The following is an 18,382-nucleotide window of genomic DNA, read 5'->3' as shown; positions in this document are numbered from 1 at the left end:
AACAGTTCCATGGCTCTGTTCTGTTGTGTAAATAAATTGTACATAGGACAAGAGCGGTATCTCGTGGTAATACAATAGTACTGCTGAATATTATTTTTTTATTCCCCGGTGTCATTTCATTCACTTTACCTACTCAGTTGATGAGGGAGTGATCTGCAGTGCTTACATACAGTAACAAACATGATCAAGATTAAATAGATTATATAAATAAAAGGTTATGCCATCATCTCACATCACGCCTTTAGGAATGTATTTTTGTCATCTCACTTGATTGTGTCTTGACTGACATGTTCTCGCGACCCATGAAAAGTGCACGTCAGAACCAAGATTGGCGAGTCTCAGTTTGTCAGTAGTGCACTTAACTTGCACACACACAAACACACAAACACACACACACACACACACACACACACACACATTTACAGTACCAGACAAAAGTTTGGACACACCTACTCATTCAAGTTTTTTTTTTTGCTATTTTCTACATTGTAAAACTATGAAATAACACATATGGAATCATGTAATAACCAAAAAAGTGTTAAACAAAAATATATTTTAGATTTTAGATTCTTCAAAGTAGCCACCCTTTGCCTTGATGACAGCTTTGCACACTCTTGGCATTCTCTCCACCATCTTCATGAGGAATGCTTTTCCAACAGTCTTGAAGGAGTTCCCACATATGCTTAGCACTTATTGGCTGCTTTTCCTTCACTCTGCGGTCTGACTCATCCCAAACCATCTCAATTGGGTTGAGGTCGGGTGATTGTGCAGGCCAGGTCATCTGATGCAGCACTCCATCACTCTCCTTCTTGGTCAAATAGCCCTTACACAGCCTGGGGGTGTGTTTTGGGTCATTGTCCTGTTGAAAAACAAATGATAGTCCCACTAAGCGCAAACCAGATGGGATGGCGTATCGCTGCAGAATGCTGTGGTAGCCATGCTGGTTAAGTGTGCCTTGAATTCTAAATAAATCACAGACAGTGTCACCAGCAAAGCACCCCCACACCATCACACCTCTTCCTCGATGCTTCACGGTGGGAACCACACATGCAGAGATCATCCGTTCACCTACTCTGCATCTCACAAAGACACGTTAGTTGGAACCAAAAATCTCCAAATTGGACTCATCAGACCAAAGGACAGATTTCCACTGGTCTAATGTCCATTGCTTGTGTTTCTTTGCCCAAGCAAGTCTTTTCTTCTCATTGGTGTCCTTTAGTCGTGGTTTCTTTGCAGCAATTCGACCATGAAGGCCTGATTCACGCAGTCTCCTCTGAACAGTTGATGTTGAGATGTGTCTGTTACTTGAACTCTGTGAAGCATTTATTTGGGCTGCAATCTGAGGGGCAGTTAAATCTAATGAACTTATCCTCTGCAGCAGAGGTAACTCTGGGTCTTCCTTTCCTGTGGCGGTCCTCATGAGAGCCAGTCTCATCATAGTGCTTGATGGTTTTTACGACTGCACTTGAAGAAACTTTCAAAGTTCTTGAAATGTTCCTTATTGACTGAACTTCATGTCTTAAAGTAATGATGGACTGTCGTTTCTCTTTGCTTATTTGAGCTGTTCTTGCCATAATATAGACTTGGTCTTTTACCAAATAGGGCTATCTTCTGTATACCACCCCTACCTTGTCACAACACAACTGATTGGCTCAAACGCATTAAGAAGGAAAGAAATTCCGCAAATTAACTTTTAACAAGGCACACCTGTTGATCGAAATATATTCCAGATGACTACCTCATGAAGCTGGTTGAGAGAATGCCAAGAGTGTGCAAAGCTGTCATCAAGGCAAATGGTGGCTACTTTGAAGAATCTTAAATATAAAATATATTTTGATTTGTTTAACCCTTTTCTGGTTACTACATGATTCCATATGTGTTATTTCATAGTTTTGATGTCTTCACTATTATTCTACAATGTAGAAAATAGTAAAAATAAAGAAAAACCCTTGAATGAGTAGGTGTGTCCAAACTTTTGACTGGTACTGTATATATACATATTTAAGTATGGCTAACCCTTGTTTAGGCTCCCAGGCTCTAGCCATGTCCCTTACGTTTCCAGTTGTTCTTTACTCTGGTACTTAATGAATCCACATTGTTCATAATAATAACCATAATAACCAACTGATCTAAACATTGTGTTGGTAGATCTCAGGAGCCATAGAGAACAGCCCAGTGTGAAAGAGTTATAGGAACCTGCTAATCCAATCTTAATCTACAGTAAACAGACCAATATAGGTGGTAGGTGTGTGTGTGTCAGAGAGTTAGTAGGGCCTTGGGAATTCAGGGAATGTTTTTGCCACTCAACACCAGTATCAAAGCCATGTGTGTCAACTAGCCTACCATAAAACAGTGTTGGTGACAACAGCAGCTGTCTAGATACGCCGCTCGTAACAAAGTCCTGTTTTAAATTACAAAACAAAAGAATGTAGTGTAATCGAGTTATGAAATGATTGTTTTTGAAAATACAATCTCTTTTTGGGCTTATTTGTGGTCTATTTGTTATGTTCTGGCCATCCGACCATTCACTCCGACAAAAACCGTCCCACGGCTGAAGCTAGTTGTTCTGGTCTCTGGGTCTGTCCCAAATGGCACCTTATTTCCTATATAGTGCACTACTTTTGACCAGAGCACTATGGGGCAGCAATCTGTCCATCATTCATCTCTTCAATCTTTAGAATGGAATGAGTTGATTGACATAAATCACTGAGCCTTTAGAGCTCCCTCCATTAAGGGATTCAGTCCGTCATCACGACAAGGAGCTAGTTACAGATATGTGTGTGTGTGTGTGTGTGTGTGTGTGTGTATGTGTGTGTGTGTGTGTGGTGTGTGTGTGTGTGTCTAAGTCTAAGGTAAGTGAGTGAAGTTAGGATTTCCATCAAACAGGAGACAGCTCATGATGTTGTTGTGAGTGTGACAACTCTAACTTCATTTGCACGTAAGCAGAAAGGCATGGTTTTAGTAGTTTGATATGTAAGCATAATTTTAAGACCTCTATACCTACAGTATAATTAGTATACATGTAGCAGCACGAGCGGTATTGTTCACTGACAACGTCTTGACTATTTTGGCTTCTTTCCAAGTCAAAAGTTAAAATGTAAATCCTGTTGAAATCCTTCTCACATCACACTATTATTATTACCACAGTGCTTAATCAAACCTTTTGTGGCCTCAAACTGTAAAACATTTCCTGTCAAATTTCCTGTAACTTACTAGCAGCAATTGGCCAGTAAGTTACTGTAATTTATTTTAGAGTACAGCTACTGTAATCCATTTTACGGTAATCAATTTTACGGTACCTAATGCTGAGCAATTAGTGTTTTTTGAAATCGGTTCGGTTTCAGTTAGATGATAAAAGATAATCACGGTTTTCGATCTCAATTTTTACATGAAATGCGCTATGCATTATGTGGGTAGAATACTGTAACAACACAGAGTAAAACAATTAATAAAAGTATCATAATGGGAGTGACTTCCCATTACTGCTTATCATCTTATTAAGCGTCATTTATTCACATTACTTTAATAAAACATTTCAGTTGTTGTGCATATTACATTTGTTTTATTTGATGACTTTATTATTTAATTCCAAGTCATCATCTCATCTCTATAGAGCTGCTGCCTATACTGTCGGACAAAATCACAATTTTAGTAGTTCTTCAAAGTAAATAAGGCATACTTTTATGACTGCTGAATACCAACTATCAATCACTTAGATCATGTATTTTCAGATAGAGTTACCTTGCGAAGCAACTCCCTATTGATCAGGCATTCTTCTGTCTCTCTCTGCGTTTGCCCAGACCGGACAAGTAGGCATGCAATGGATTATGGTCATTGTAATTAGTTTAGCGCAGAAAAGGTGGTAATTATTTAGAATATTGGCTTGTTGAAAACTACAACTCTCTACTACATTGCACAGTTCGGGCTTGATCTGATTTTTCTCTAGAGAAACTGCGCATTGGGCTCACAGAAAAAAAAAAAGGAACGAAATGGAATTCAAATAATTGAACCGACGTCAAATAATTGAACCGACGTCAAATAATTGAACCGATGTCGATCAGTTAGTTGTTAAAAATCGGAAAATAACCAAAATATCTGTTAATGTTCAGCACTAATGGTACCAAACATGTTACTGTAATCTAATGTACAGTATATTACTGGAATTACCGACCCAGCGACATATTACCCAGTGTTCTTTGCAATTTTTCGTTTTTAGATTTACATTTTGGCCATTTAGCGGGCGCTCTTGTACTTAGCAACTTACAGTGCATTCAACCAAGGTTGATAAAAAAAACACATATCACAGTCATAGCAAGTGAATAAGTTTCTGTAACCGTTACTGAAAATGTTGCAGTTAAGGATACATTGGCCTTCAAAATAATTGTAATTACAAGAATATATCTTATGATGTATCTCTGACTAGTGCCAATCCAATCCTGAGATATTAATGGTAATTTGAGGCCAGAGCAAAGAAACACAGAACAGTGAAAGTGACCATAAAGCTCTAACAAAATAATTTCTACAGTATTTTACTGTAAGTACTAAGTATTTCAGCAAGCAGGTTGGCTGTAGTCATTTGTATATTACAGCATATTAATGAATAGTACATATTTTATATCGCTTGCACTTCTAGAGGCCTAAACAAAGGCTTCCAAACTGCCCGTAATCACAGGGCAAAACAGATCAAATGGACATGGGTCAACCATTAAAAAGTTTAAGACCCACTACCACTCCGATCTGTTCCCTATATACATTTAATTGTTAGGAAACTACTACCACATATCACTTAAAATGGTACAGGAATCTCACTAACAGGTGCAACAAATAGAGCCTCTTACAAGACACGCCTCAAAATATGAAAATGAATGAAAAACAACAATCCCATGCACCCACTAGCGTTCAAAATCGTTTTGGTTCTCCAAAAAATGTGGTATGGTACTGTATTCTGAATTATATTAAATTACTTGTAGCAAATAGCCAGTAAGTTACTGTTTAGTTTCAGGAAAGGTTCTATAGAATTACTAAAATACAGTATATTACCATATTCTGTGGGGGTACAGGATTCTCACTCACGGATGCAACAAATATAGCCTCAAATATGTTAAAGAGGCAGAGACTCCCCGCCTACAACATTTTCCCACAATGGACCATCATTAATACTGTAAAACACATTTACGGTATTTTACTGTGCAGTCTACATTGTATTACTCTTGAAATCACAAGAAGTTCTTACAGTGTGCTGTAAAACAAATGTACAGTATTTTACTGTGCATTCTACGGTAATCTACTGTATTCAGTTTATACAGTATCATACTGTTGATTAAAACAGTAAGTTACTGATAAAATTACAATAACAGCTAACAGTGCAGGTTAAAGTTGGATTACCTAAACATGTACTTTACATATGTCAAACAATTGAACTACAACAGATGATTCTTAACAAAATGCTGGGAGAACAATTTGTTTCATTTGTCCAGACAATCTGTTAAATCTTGTTTCAGCTTCTCTCTCCCTCCCTCCTCTGGGTCCATTCATTGCTCTCTCTCCTTGTATTTGCCCTTTATCTCTCTCCATCTCTTTTCTCTCTCTAGTCTCCTCAAGTTGCTCTCTCTCCTTGTATCTGCCCTTTCTCGTTTTGTTGTTATTTTTCTTTCATCCCTAATGGTCACAATCTGTGCTCCTCCCTTTATTCTTCCAACCCTCCCTCTCTTCCTCCCTTCCTCTCTCCACTCGACTTGTTTTGAAGACCTAGTCTCTCTGCAGGCAGCAGACAGGCAGCAGTGTTCAGTGTTAGGGGTGAGTTGGAGGAGGATGACACACACACACTGACTGATTGCAGGGATCTGAGGAAGACTAACTGGGATAAAACCAACATAAACTAAGGCTGACGGTGGGATAAACGTGGGCTAAACCAGGCTAAACCAGGATAAAACCAAGACAAAGAACCAAGCAGGATCTTTTCCATATAGCCTTGTGGATCCATAACCTTAGAAGCGGTAAGTGTTGTCGTATTTTCTAGAACGCTCATTTTGTTTAATTGAATCTTAATGTCAGGAATAACGTGTAGATATCTATTAAATTTGAATAACACATGCTCAGATCCAGTTTCTATAGTTTTGCCACTGGACACTGTCCCTTATGAAATGTGTTAACAAAGCCTGTTCTAACAAACACACACACAGCTTCTGTGGAGCTGTGACACGCTGTTCCCAGATGTCGTACTAAAATGCCCTCTTCCCCAATGTCACAGGAATACATCTCTCTGAGGCTTTACAGCGGCTGCAGGGTCAGTGGTAAGAGTTAACCACTCTTACACTCAGCAAAGGGTTTCACTAAGCAAAGTGTTGAATGTTTTGTTTGGAAAGCAGAAACTGTCACCATGAACTGAGTAAGTACTGTAGTGGTGTCATCTAGTCTATATTCAGTTCTGGGACTGCACTGCATTTGAGATAAATCATGAATCATTTCAACACCTCACTGAACTGCGCTAGCTGACAGTCGTTGGATACTTGTCGATAATTGCTGTGTTTGTTTTGTTCTGAGATGAATGCATGGTTTTTACCTCACCCTGTCTCCCGTGACAGTGTAGTCAGATAAGTAAATACTTGCCTTGGTCCCAAGTGCACTATATAGGGAATAGGGTGCCATTTGGGACGTATCCCTTGTCTCTCTGTTAGACAGTAACAATGGTGATAGTATAAAGACAGTGATATAATCAGAGAGCAGAAGTAGAGCTGGTTTGAGAGGGATAGGCATCTGAGTGTCCTGAAGAGGCAAAGAAGTAAAATGTGAAATGAATGTGGGACAGGAATTCTTTGGGCATACCATCACAAAGCCTGCAGGCTGCAGCTCAACTTACTGCTTCTACACTGCTCATGTCCTGCCTTGGGAGGACAGAGAGAAAGAGAGAGGGAGTGTCAGAGAATACAGAAAGCAATCTAAACGTCATACCTTACATAACAAAACGATGTTCTTCTACAGTAGTTCACAAACCAAAAGTATTGCTGCAGTCAAAAGGCAGTTCACTTGTTCAATTCTTGACTGCATACTCTACACTGTTTTTATAATTATATCAGTAACTTACTGTTTTAATCAACAGTATGATACTGTATAAACTGAAAACAATAGATTACTGTAGAATGCACAGTAAAATACTGCACATTTGTTTTACAGCACTGTAAGTCCTTTCTGTAATTTCAACAGTAGTACACTGTAGAATGTACTGTAAAATACCGTAAATGTGTTTTACAGTATTCATTAGGGTGCATTGTGGAAAAATTTTGTGGGAGGGGAAAGTCTCTGGCTCATTAACATATTTTAAGGCGAGCCTTGTAAGAGGCTATATTTGTTGCACCCATGAGAAAGAATGCTGTAACATCCCGTGGGGTTCGTGCTGATTGAATGGAGATTGTGACAGCCGGTTAAATGGCGTCCCTTGAGAAGGCAAGAATAAGATCTATGTCAGGAGAAGTGCAGTATCATCATAAGGAGACATATACTTGGAATACGGAGGAGGAATGGAGGGAAAAAGAGAGGCAGAGGAGGTCTAAGAGAGAGAGGGAGGAAGAGGGTGGTATTGAGTCAGTTAAAAATGGCAGAAAAAGGGAGATGGTTAGTTAAAGAAGAATGGTAGAAAGTATAAATCAAATCAAATCAAATTGTATTTGCCACATGCGCCGAATACAACATGTGTAGCCATTACAGTGAAATGCTTACTTACAAGCCCTTAACCAACAATGCATTAAAAAATTATAATAAATAAAAGCAAATAACTAAAGAGCAGCAGTAAAATAAAATAACAGTAGGGAGGCTATATACATTTTACATTACATTTTAGTCATTTAGCAGACGCTCTTAACCAGAGCGACTTACAGGAGCAATTAGGGTTAAGTGCCTTGCTCAAGGGCACATTAACGTCATTTAGCAGACGCTCTTAGCCAGAGCGACTCACAAATTGGTGCGTTCACCCTATAGCCAGTGGGATAACCACTTTACAATTTGGGGGGGGGGGGGGGGGGGGGGGTTAGAAGGAATACTTTAGCCTATCCCAGGTATTCCTTAAAGAGGTGGGGTTTCAAATGTCTCCGGAAGGTGGTGAGTGACTCCGCTGTCCTGGCGTCGTGAGGGAGCTTGTTCCACCATTGGGGTGCCAGAGCAGCGAACAGTTTTGACTGGGCTGAGGGGGAGCTGTGCTTCCGCAGAGGAAGGGGAGCCAGCAGGCCAGAGGTGGATGAACGCAATGTCCTCGTTTGGGTGTAGGGACTGATCAGAGCCTGAAGGTACAGGGGTGCCGTTCCCCTCACTGCTCCAAAGGCAAGCACCATGGTCTTGTAGCGGATGCGAGCTTCAATTGGAAGCCAGTGGAGTGTGCGGAGGAGGGGGGTGACGTGAGAGAACTTGGGAAGGTTGAACACCAGACGGGCTGCGGCATTCTGGATGAGTTGTAGGGGTTTAATGGCACAGGCAGGGAGCCCAGCCAACAGCGAGTTGCAGTAGTCCAGACGGGAGATGACAAGTGCCTGGACCAGGACCTGCGCCGCTTCCTGTGTAAGGCAGGGTCGCACTCTCCGAATGTTGTAGAGCATGAACCTGCAGGAGCGGGTCACCGCCTTGATGTTGGCGGAGAACGACAGGGTGTTGTCCAGGGTCACGCCTAGGCTCTTCGCACTCTGGGAGGAGGACACAGCGGAGTTGTCTACCGTGATGGCGAGATCATGGAACGGGCAGTCCTTCCCGGGGAGGAAGAGCAGCTCCGTCTTGCCAGGGTTCAGCTTGAGGTGGTGATCCGTCATCCATACTGATATGTCTGCCAGACATGCAGAGATGCGATTCGCCACCTGGTGATCAGAAGGGGGAAAGGAGAAGATTAGTTGTGTATCGTCAGCGTAGCAATGATAGGAAAGGCCATGTGAGGATATGACAGAGCCAAGTGACTTGGTGTATAGGGAGAAAAGGAGAGGGCCCAAAACCGATCCCTGGGGGACACCAGTGGTGAGAGCACGTGGTGCGGAGACAGCTTCCCGCCACGCCACTTGGTAGGAGCGACCGGTCAGGTAGGACGCAATCCAGGAGTGAGCCGCGCCGGAGATGCCCATTTCGGAGAGGGTGGAGAGGAGGATCTGATGGTTCACAGTATCAAAGGCAGCAGACAGATCTAGAAGGACAAGAGCAGAGGAGAGAGAGTTAGCTTTAGCAGTGCGGAGAGTCTCTGTGACACAGAGAAGAGCAGTCTCAGTTGAATGACCAGTCCTGAAACCTGATTGGTTTGGATCAAGAAGGTCATTCTGAGAGAGATAGCAAGAGAGTTGGCTAAAGACGGCACGCTCAATAGTTTTGGAAAGAAAAGAAAGAAGGGATACTGGTCTGTAGTTGTTGACATCAGTGGGGTCGAGTGTTGGTTTTTTGAGAAGGGGAGTAACTCTCGCTCTCTTGAAGACGGAAGGGACATGGCCAGCGGTCAAGGATGAGTTGATCAGCGAGGTGAGGTAGGGGAGAAGGTCACCGGAGATGGTCTGGAGAAGGGAGGAGGGGATGGGGTCAAGCGGGCAGGTTGTTGGGCGGCCTGCAGTCACAAGTCGCAGGATCTTATCTGGAGAGAGAGGGGAGAATATACAGGGGGGTACCGGTTAGTCGAGGTAATTGAGGTAATATGTACATGTGGTTAGAGTTAAAGTGACTATGCATAAATAATAAACAGAGTAGCAGCAGCGTAAAAGAGGGGGTAGGGTGGGGGGGCAGTGCAGATAGTCCGGGTAGCCATGATTAGCTGTTCAGGAGTCTCATGGCTTGGGGGTAGAAGCTGTTGAGAAGCCTATTGGACCTAGACTTGGCGCTCCGGTACCGCTTGCCGTACGGTAGCAGAGAGAACAGTCTATGACTAGGGTGGCTGGAGTCTTTGACAATTTTGAGGGCCTTCCTCTGACTCCGCCTGGTATAGAGGTCCTGGATGGCAGGAAGCTTGGCCCCAGTAATGTACTGGGCCGTACGCACTACCCTCTGTAGTGCCTTGCGGTCAGAGGCCGAGCAGTTGCCATACAAGGCGGTGATACAACCAGTCAGGATGCTCTCGATGGTGCAGCTATATAACTTTTTGAGGATCTGAGGACCCATGCCAAATCTTTTCAGTCTCCCGAGGGGGAATAGGCTTTGTCTTGCCCTCTTCACGACTGTCTTGGTGCGTTGGTGATGTGGACACCAAGGAATTGAAGCTCTCAACCTGTTCCACTACAGCCCTGTCGATGAGAATGGGGGCGTGCACAGTGCTCTTTTTTTTTCCTGTAGTCCACAATCATCTCCTTTGTCTTGATCACATTGAGGGAGAGGTTGTTATCCTGGCACCACACGGCCAGGTCTCTGACCTCCTCCCTATAGGCTGTCTCATTGTTGTCGGTGATCAGGCCTACCACTGTTGTGTCGTCAGCAAACTTAATGATGGTGTTGGAGTCGTGCCTGGCCATGCAGTCATGGGTGAACAGGGAGTACAGGAGGGGACTGAGCACGCACCACTGAAGGGCCCCCGTGTTGAGGATCAGCGTGGCAGATGTGTTGTTACCTACCCTTACCACCTGGGGTGGCCCGTCAGGAAGTCCAGGATCCAGTTGCAGAGGGAGGTGTTTAGTCCCAGGATCCTTAGCTTAGTGATGAGCTTTGAGGGCACTATAGTGTTGAACGCTGAGCTGTAGACAATGAACAGCATTCTCACGTAGGTGTTCCTTTTGTCCAGGTGGGAAAGGGCAGTGTGGAGTGCAATAGAGATTGCATCATCTGTGGATGTGTTATGCGGTATGCAAATTGGAGTGGGTCTAGGGTTTCTGGGATAATGGTGTTGATGTGAGCCATGACCAGCCTTTCAGAGTGAGCTGAAGATAGGAGGAGTGGTGAAGTTCTTGGAGCCCGAGGTTTGCACCGAGGGTCAGGATAAATATGAGTCTGTGACAGTAGGAGTGAAGTTTTTTGGAAAAAGTGGAACCTTGTCTTTTGGCTGATCCATTTGTGGTTTCAGGGTGGGTGAAAACAGAGTAGGGTGCTGTGGAATCGGTGAGGGTAACCAGAAGTGGTCTTGTGATAATTGTTTATGTTTCTGCTCATCAGAGGGTGCACGCGCTCCGCGTTAAACGAATGGGGGCAAGATATGTGAATTGTTTTGCGCTCAAGAAAAGGGCGCCATTGAATGGAGTGATTACTGGGGTAGCAGTACATTTAAAAGTTGACCAACTGAAGGGGAAGATTCCCGGTGTTTGTGATGCTCGTCGTTTGGTGCGACGCAGACAGGGTGGCGTGAGTGGTGAAACAGAAGAGTCATTGTCTGTTCTTTTGAGTTTTGATGTTGTCTTTGCCCAACAAAGTGATGTTAGGATATATAAGTTATCCTGAACGAGCTTTTGTGCTGAATACATTACGTTGTTATAGGTGTCAAGCTTATGGGCATGTGGCAGCAGTGTGTAGGATGGAGGTTCCTAGGTGTGAGAAGTGTGCAGAAGGGCATGAGACAAAGGAATGTATAGCATTGGGGAAAGTAGTGGTATGTGTTAATTGTAGGGGTGCCAATGGGGCTGGGGATCAGAAATGTCCCGTGCGAGAGAGGCAGGTTGAGGTTTCCAGGGTGAGAGTAGTGCAGAAGTTGTCATATGCTGAGGCAGTGAAGAAAGTAGAGGAAGATGGGTCAAGGGGGAGGGATCCTGAGAGGTGTGGTGTGAGTAGTAGATCTGTACCAGTACAGAGGGATAGGCCAACAAGTGATATATGTTTCAGTAAGATTGGATTTTTAGCATTTAAAGCAATGGTTATCAACTGTACTGCAGGGATGGAACGTAAGTTGCAGAAAATTGAGGTTGTGGTGGCAGCTGCAGAGAGGTATTTGGGTGTGCGAGACTTGACATCAGAAGAGTTGAAAACAAATTGTGTGTGTAGTGTTAGATGATATTGTATTTGTTTATTTATTAATTTTTTCAAGCAAAGTATAAGGGAGTTGTACTCCGGTCTAGTAGGTAGCGGTAATGCAACATTTATTGGATGCCAACCTCTGTTAAACCTCATCGAAGAAGAAGAAGAATGCTGTACCCGCACAGAATATGGTACTATAGTGTTATTTAGGAATTTTACACACTTTGTTCTGAACCTCTACCGTAACCTATTGGCCAATTGCTGCCAGTAATTTACTGAAATGTAGAATACAGTACCATACCATGTTTTTGGAGAGCCACATTTATTTTTAACATTAGTGGGTGCATGGTATGACATTTCAAATTTTTGTAATTTAGCAGATGCACTTATCTAGAGCGACTTACAGTTAGTGCTTTCATCTTAAGATAGCTAGGTGGGACAACCACATCACAGGCATAGTAAGTACACTTTCCTAAATAAAGTAACCATCAGCAAGGTCAGAGCGAGCAAGGGGGGGTGGGGGCGAGTCAAGTGCAAGTGCTGGTTCTGGATGGGGTGGGGGCGATTATTTAAGATACTCTTTGAAGAGATGGGTTTCATGTGCTTTCTGAAGATATTGGCTCATTAACATATTTTAAGGCTGTATTTGTTGCATCCATTAGTGCGAGTCCTGTACCAATTTAAGTGATATGTGGTATTAGTTCCCTAAATAGTTTATGTGTATAAGAAATAGATCACTAGTGATGGGGAAACTAAGCTTCCTGAACCATTGAGGCTTTCCAGCCAATTGTGTTGAAAATAGGTTCATTACTTGATGCTTTGATCAACACAGTGTACACTAGTGGCACCTGCTGGTCAAAAGAATTTAGAACAGCCAAATTATTATAGATGACGTACCACATGCCGTAGCTCGTGCACAGTATAGCCTTTTTGTCTTCTACCGAAACCAATGCCAAATCAATCAGGTGCTTGTTCGACGAAACGAAGCTTCGAACGTCATTGATCACGTGCTTCTGATAAAGCGATACAGGCATCTGCACACTGCTACGAAGTAAATTAACCGATTCTGACGCATGCCTCGGAGCTCCGGTATCAAACGTAACATCACTTCAGTGGTAGTGGGTCTTAAACCTTTTAATGGTTCCCTATTTACCCATGTCCATTTGATCTGTTTTGCACTGTAATCACAGCCAGTTTGGAAGCATTTGTTTAGGCATGATAAAAAACCTGGTATTCAATAATATTATGTAATATGCATTGCATATGCAATGTATCCTTAACTACAACAACATTTTCAGTAACTGTTACAGAAACGTTTTACTTGCTATGACAGTGATATGTGTTTTCTTTAATAACCTTGGTAGAATGCACTGACTGTAAGTTGCTAAGGACAAGAGTGCCCGCTAAATGACTACATTTTTTATGTAAATGTGAAAATGACAAGTCAATCAAAGACCGTAGACTTTCTGAAAGAGGTGTTTTGAGGCGTCTTGAAGTTCATACGGAATTGGATAGGCAGCCAGTGAAGTTCGATGAGGATCAGAGTCGGACTTAGAGGCCCCAGGCAGAGGCCAGTAAAAATGTATTACCTTTTAATGTGCCATGAACCAAAGCAGTCATAAAAAGTTTTGGGATACCTTCGCACACTCATCCAAAAATAATTCCAGCATCCGAACAGTGCACTGTGTACCGCCAACTTTCCTTCAATTTGCAAGCATTTTTACTTAAGTACTTTACAGCACTGCAGGTCTGTATACTCTACCAGTGAGTACAGGTCTGTAAACTCTACCAGTGAGTACAGGTCTGTAAACTCTACCAGTGAGTACAGGTCTGTATACTCTACCAGTGAGTACAGGTCTGTATACTCTACCAGTGAGTACAGGTCTGTATTCTCTACCAGTAAGTACAGGTCTGTATATTCTACCAGTGAGTACAGATCTGTAAACTCTTCCAGTGAGTACAGGTCTGTATACTCTACCAGTGAGTACAGGTCTGTATACTCTACCAGTGAGTACAGGTCTGTATATTCTACCAGTGAGTACATGTCTGTTTCCATGTTGTTGTTTTTAGCCTTCACAATGTCATGAATAGGCCTGCGTCCCAAATGGCACACTATTCCCTATTTAGTGCACTACTTTTGACCAGGTTCTATAGGGCTATGGTGGGCCCTTGTCAAAGGTAAGCCACTATTTAGGGAATAGGGTGCCATTTGAGACGCAACCTAGGTGTTTTGTTTAATTGATCCTCTGTCGCGCTACAGGTGAAGATGCTCATGGCATGTTATCATTACTGCATGTGTGTGTGTGCAAAGATGGGCAGTATTTCTGTTACATGTATTTTAATTACGTATTTGAATTACTTTTGAGTATTCCGTCATTTGTATTTCATATTTCACTGGCTTGAATGAAATACAAAACTACAGTCCAATGTCTTTTGTAACAATATATTTTTGAGACCTTTAATTTGTATTTTACTTGTTTCTATACCATTTGTTTTTATAGTGGTTCATCATTTTGTGGCCCCCTTTCACCCTGCATTGATATCAGAAGTCTCATGGCACTATGGTATGATAAGACTGTCTGCTAAATTACCAAAATGTAAATACAAAAATGTACACTTGCAAAGCAAGCTGGGTATTATTATAATGAGCTCTGCCCCCGAAAGAAGGCCAATAATAATACCCAGTGTGCTTTGCAATTGTTCATTTCACATTTACATTTTGGTCATTTAGCAGACACTCTTAAAGTCAGTTAGTTCAACTAAGGTAGATAATCAACCACATATCACAATCATAGCAAGTAAAACACATTTTTTGTTACTGAGAATGTTGTTGTAGTGAAGCTGTGTAATTGCAAATGTCAAAATCAAAAGTAACAGTCAGTATCTGGTGTGGCCACCAGCTGCATTAAGTACTGCAGTGCATCTCCTCCTCATGGACTGCACCAGATTTGCCAGTTCTTGCTGTGAGATGTTACCCCACTCTTCCACCAAGGCACCTGCAAGTTCCCGGGCATTTCTGGGGGGAATGGCCCTAGCCCTCACCCTCCAATCCAACAGGTCCCAGACGTGCTCAATGGGATTGAGATCCGGGCTCTTCGCTGGCCATGGCAGAACAGTAACATTCCTGTCTTGCAGGAAATCACGCACAGAATGAGCAGTATGGCTGGAGGCATTGTCATGCTGGAGGGTCATGTCAGGATGAGCCTGCAGGAAGGGTACCACATGAGGGAGGAGGATGTCTTCCCTGTAACACACAGCGTTGAGATTGCCTGCAATGACAACAAGCTCAGTCCGATGATGCTGTGACACACCGCCCCAAACCATGACAGACCACCCTCCACCTACAAATCGATCCCGCTCCAGAGTACAGGCCTCGGTTTAATGCTCATTCCTTCGATGCGAATCCGACCATCACCCCTGGTGAGACAAAACCGCGACTCGTCAGTGAAGAGCACTTTTTGCCAGTCTTGTCTGGTCCAGCGACGGTGGGTTTGTGCCCATAGGCGACGTTGTTGCCGGTGATGTCTGGTGAGGACCTGCCTTACAACAGGTCTACAAGCCCTCAGTCCAGCCTCTCTCAGCCTATTGCAGACAGTCTGAGCACTGATGGAGGGATTGTGCGTTCCTGGTGTAACTCAGGCAGTTGTTGTTGCCATCCTGTACCTGTCCCGCAGGTGTGATGTTCGGATGTACCGATCCTGTACTGGTGTTGTTACACGTGGTCTGACACGAGGACGATCAGCTGTCCGTCCTGTCTCCCTGTAGCGCTGTCTTAGGCATCTCACAGTACGGACATTGAAATGTATTGCCCTGGCCACATCTGCAGTCCTCATGCCTCCCTGCAGCATGCCTAAGGCACATTCACGCAGATGAGCAGGGACCCTGGGCATCTTTCTTTTGGTGTTTTTCAGAGTCAGTAGAAAGGCCTCTTTAGTGTCCTAAGTTTTCATAATTGTGACCTTAATTGCATACTGTCTGTAAGCTGTTAGTGTCTTAACGACCTTTCCACAGGTGCATGTTCATTAATTGTTTATGGTTCATTGAACAAGCATGGGAAACAGTGTTTAAACCCTTTACAATGAATATCTGTGAAGTTATTAGGATTTTTATGAATTATTTTTGAAAGACAGGGTCCTGAAAAAGGGAAGTTTCTTTTTTTGCTGAGTTTATATACAAAAGGGATGTAATCCAAACAAAGAGCGAGGCGTAACCTCTACACAATACACAGGACGAGACCCGTAAACAACAAAAGCACAATACACGGTACTCACGAGAACAACGGACATGGGACAATAATCAACAAGGACAATGGGCAACAGAGGGCACATATATACACATACTAATCAGGGGAAATGGGAACCAGGTGTGCGTAATGAGACAAAACAGTCCGGGGTTGGTGGTAATGATCCATGTCAGTGACGCCTAGAAAGCCGGTGACGTAGATCTCCGGAACTGGTGAATGGAATGAGCAGCAGTACCGGGGGGATCTGTGACACTTATTCTAAAATAGATTAAATTACATTTTTTCCTCATCAATGTATACACAATACTCCATAATGACAAAGCGAAAACTGGTTTTTAGACATTTTTGCAAATTTATTAAAAATTAAAAACATAAATACCTTATTTACATAAGTAATCAGATCCTTTGCTACAATACTCGAAATTTAGCTCAGGTGCATCCTGTTTCCATTGATCATCCTTGGCTGCGACCTCAGGTCCTAAGGTGCTAACCTTAGAAAAGTAATTCAAATTTCTTCTCCTTCCTCTATTACTAATAGGGATAGACCAAATGGTGTAGTTCTATGCAATCTTATAGCCATACCAACTATATCAATATCAACCATCAGACAGGGCCTGCAAACGCCTATTGAACGTAGCTTGTTTGAGTTGGAGTTTCCATGTGACTTTAAAAATCATAAAGGTCTTGGGTTGATGCATCTGAACATTAGGAGCTTACTTCCAACACTGGATTACATCAAGATCTGGGCTATGCAGACGAATCTGGATAGTCTGGTATTGACTGAAACTTGGACCTCTGGGTAAATTCTGGACTTTGATGTTAATATTGAGGGTTATCATGTGTTCAGAGCTGACAGACAGGGTAGCGGTGGTGGAGTGGCCATTTTTATAAAACAATATTTCTCTGTCTCTTTACAAAAATCAATTTCCCTTGCCAATTTTTTTTGCTACTATCTTTAAGCCTTTGTCTGGGGAAAATCCATAACCGTCTTCCCTCGGCTAACCTTTTTTGCACTCAAGGAGTTAACTAGTTTGTTGTCTTCTTTGACTAAATCAGCTGTTATTATCCTGGATAACCTAAATTATGATTGGGAAATGGAGGCCTCAGATCATCTAAACAACATGTGTAATGATCTAAACCTAACCCAGCTGGTGACTAAGCCTACACAGCCCAACCCTAGAGATCCTTCAAAGTCAACTCTGATTGATTTTACTTTAACGAATACACCAGAGAAATATGTTTCTACTGGTGTCTTCACCCAAGACATCAGTGACCATTGCCCAGTTGTTTGTGTTAGACGTGAGAATACAAAAATCTAAGCCTTGTGTCATCAAAAAAAGGAACTTTAAAAACTTCAGTGAACAGGCTTTTTTTTACATTATCTTTATTGTAGTGACCTTGATTGTATTTCAGCTATCCCTGAACCTGATTTAGCTTTGAGCCTCTTTGCAGATGTCTTCAATACTATTGTGGATAATCATGCTCCCTTCACAAAATGAATGGTTAAAGGTAGATCGAATGCCTGGTATACCCCGGAATTATCAGAAATCATTCATAAAAGAGATGATGCGTGGGTCAAGGCCAGGAACACAGGCTTAGGCCCGGACTGGCAAGCTTTTAAGCAACTGAGGAATCATTGTGTAAAACAAATCAGAAAGGCAACATCTGATTATTATGTAACCACTCTTTCAGATTGTAATGGGAACCCGACTAAATTATGGAAAACTGTCAAATTCTGGATGGGTTCTACTTCCTCCTCTCAGCCACAACAAATTAATTCAGACACTGGCCTCATTACGGGGAAAAAATGCCATCATTAATGCATTTAATCACCATTTTATTTCAGCGGCCTATCTCTTTGAAATAACTTCTAAGCCTATTCACAATGATACTGGGCTGGATGCTGATAGGGGAAACTTGCTGAATGATCAGAGAAATTATAGTCAAAGCTTTTCTTTTAGGCTAGTTACAGAAAAATAAGTCCTGAAATCCACAGGGGCTGACCAATTGGATCCTGGTCTGCTTAAATGTGCAGTGCCCATCATTGTTGGCTCAATAACCCACATTTTTTATTTAAAATTACGCCTGAGCTCTGATGCCTGTTCTTGGTTTCATGATTATCTTAGTGACAGAACTCAGGCCATCGTGAAAATCATGGGGTGAAGTCTGAATTTCTTGAAGTACATAAAGGTGTACCACAGGGGTCGATTTTTGGACCTGTTCTCTTCACTATTTATATAAACACCATTGGTCAAT

The 18,382-nt window shown here is 42.5% G+C and overlaps 1 protein-coding gene across 1 annotated transcript in view; it reads left to right on the top strand.

Moving 5' to 3' along the window:
- Positions 1-5,795: 5,795 nt before the first annotated feature.
- c1qtnf1 (C1q and TNF related 1) overlaps positions 5,796-18,382 on the top strand; it is a 47,526-nt gene continuing 34,939 nt past the window's right edge. Inside the window, exon 1 of the mRNA XM_084185228.1 lies at positions 5,796-5,996. The gene's annotated coding sequence lies outside the window, so the exon portion shown is untranslated. The remainder of the gene's footprint in view (positions 5,997-18,382) is intronic.

This window comes from Coregonus lavaretus (assembly GCF_964263955.1).
Source record: "Coregonus lavaretus genome assembly, chromosome: 1".
Lineage (NCBI taxonomy): Eukaryota > Metazoa > Chordata > Actinopteri > Salmoniformes > Salmonidae > Coregonus > Coregonus lavaretus.
This window is presented reverse-complemented; position numbering and strand designations above follow the sequence as displayed.